Genomic DNA, 3053 nt, shown 5'->3' on the forward strand with positions numbered 1-3053 from the left:
ATTATACTTTTGCACATGTTGCTGTATCTGGGCTTTTGACATTTAAAAACACAAGTGTCAAATATGCTACCACTTAATCTTTGATTTCATGTTAAGACTTTGCTTTTGTTTTAATTACCTAGTGATGTGGAATTTAATACAAAGGAATCCCAGTTTTTTCTATGTTCCATAAAGGTGGTTCCAACTAACGAGCTTAGTTACTTTAGTAAGAAATGGAATTTTAAATATTAATAGTAAAATCTAATTCTATTTATTTTATTTTCAAATGAACACATTTATTGAGCACTTATGGGTACCACAAAACCCCTGAATGCTAGTACTTATTTGGTACCTGCACATGCACATACATGCATACATCATCATATCATACAGAAGATGTCCTTTCCCCCAGCACAAACGATAAAGTGGCACGGTGGCTGCCGCATGGTCATTTGAATTACAATCATCCAGGTGAGTGAGTGAGTCAAACTCAGATATTATATTTGAAAGGCTATTTGAGCACACATTGGCATTCTCACCACCCCTGGGATTCTCCTATGTGCTTGGTAATATTTAGGACTGTGAAAAATAAAGCCCATTTCCCCCTAAATATTTTAAAATAAATTTATGAATATAAATATATAATTTATATATAATATATAAATATACAATTTATATATAATATATATAAATATACAATTTATATATAATATATATAAATATACAATTTATATATATAATATATATAAATATACAATTTATATATATAATATATAAATATACAATTTATATATATAATATATATAAATATACAATTTATATATATAATATATATAAATATAAATATATCAGTGTTGATACCTTAATGTTATATTAACATTTAGATACAATGTTTCTGTGAATAAATAATACATATTACTCAATATATATGTTGTCACCACTGTCTTAATTGTACTGTAGTGGACAGAAAATGATATTACTTTTCATTGTTCATATTAATAGAGGGGAACAGATACAAGCATAAAACAAAATTGGATATTAAAAATAATGATAAAATAAATGGGATGTTACTTTCACTTGACTAAGGTTCTATCTGCAAAATAATAAAATCTTAACTTAAGGATCAGGAACAGAGTTCTGAGTCCCCTTTACCAAGATGTTTCTCTGTAACCTGGTCTCTTTGTTGACAAAGACCATTCTCAAACATGAAACTTTTTCTCAAATTTCTTTTCTGAAGTATGGAAAGTAATCAGTAATTGAACACCAACATGGCTTCACCTCATTCCAACAGTGAAATTGCTCATATGAAGGTCACCAATATTCTCAAAAGGTCCCATCTGCTTTCATTATTTGACCTCTCAGCAAGTTTTAAAGTATCAGATTATGCTCTATGATCAAGACATTTTCATTTCTCACTTCTTGACGACACCACACTGAACTAGTTTTCCTCCTCCTTCACAAGTCAACTTTTTGGGTTTATATTTATGCTTGAAACAGGGGCTCACCCTGTCACCCAGGCTGGAGTGCAATGGCACGATTATGGCTCAGTGCAGCCTCAGACTCCCAGGATCAAGCAATCCTCCCACTTCAGCCTCCCAAAGTGCTGGAATTATAGGCATAAGCCACTGGACCCAGTACAAGCCAGCTTCTTGTTCTTCTTCGCAGAGTCTTTCCAGTCTATGTAGGGATCTAACAGGGCTTTTATTTGGGTGTCTTTCTTTTCCCCATCTATAATCTCTAAAGACAGCCCCATCTAGTCCAATGATCTTAAGTAACAACTAAATGTTGATGATTCCCAAATGCGTGTCCCCAGTCTTTACCTTTCTCTTAAGCTCCTGACTCCTGTATCTGTACCCATCTGCTTATCTGTTATTTCTTCTTGTATGTCTTGAGCATAACTCAAAGTTAACATTAGGAACAGAATTCCTGATTCTGCTCTAAAACCTGTTCCTCCCCAAATATTCTCCATTTCCAAAAATCACACTATTCTTTTAGTTACTCAGTCCAAAAATTTGGGAGCTATATTTAACTTCTTCACTTCCTTCATTCCCCAATTTTATCCAACAAGACCTGTCAGTTCTAAACTCCTAAATACATAAAAAATGATTGACATCTGTCCAGCTTCAGTTTACATCCAACTCCTGGGATGGACATTTCAGACTCAGTGGTGTTATCAAAAACCCAGTTTCCTTCCATCCTTCCAAGAGGCAAAAGGCAGAATTCTAGACCAATGAATGTTTGGAGACCTCTTTCATCTCTATTACGCATGATGTCAATTGCTAGAGTATATGGTTTTGACTTTTAGTATTTTAAGAATCCAGATTATGGGACGATCACAGTGCTCTAGCTAATAAAGTTTAAAGGGAGGATGAACTCCACAGAGAGGAAGACGGAATATATTTGTATGAGGTAAAGGAGACATGGAGGGAAGGAAGGAAGAAGGAAGAAGGAAGAAGGAAGGAAGAAAGGAAGGAAGGAAGGAAGGAAGGAAGGAAGGAAGGAAGGAAGGAAGGAAGGAAGGAAGGACAAATGAACCTACGGTTCCAAAATATTCTGTAAAATCCACATATTGAAGGAAGACTCTCTTCATTCTTTTCTATGATATAGGAACAACACACTTATGTCAATATCTAAAAATAAATTTAGTAAGTTGAGTTTAATAGGTAAAAAATGATTTTAATGAATTTTCTTAGCTTGGTGATGCATGATACAAGTATACTAAATTGCTTCTGACTTTACCTTTCATTTTAAAGTTAGCATATTTTGTTGCTTTTATTTTCACATTTAACAAATTTTTACATTATGTATACAATGTCACATAAGCAATTGGAAAACTATGTAGACTCAAATTCTCTAGCATGGAAATTGGCTATGGCACACAGTCACATACTAACAAAAATTAATGTCATGTTGTAACGTTAACAATAATAAAAATATTTCAATTCAGATTATAACATAAAAGCATATACAAGCTGAATTTTAACGCAAATGCTTTGATAAAGAATTATAGGCAAGGCGCAGTGGCTCATGCCTGTAGCCCCAGTACTTTGGGAGACTGAGGAGGGCAGATCACT

This window comes from Macaca mulatta, chromosome 9 (assembly GCF_049350105.2).
Source record: "Macaca mulatta isolate MMU2019108-1 chromosome 9, T2T-MMU8v2.0, whole genome shotgun sequence".
Classification (NCBI taxonomy): Eukaryota; Metazoa; Chordata; class Mammalia; order Primates; family Cercopithecidae; genus Macaca; species Macaca mulatta.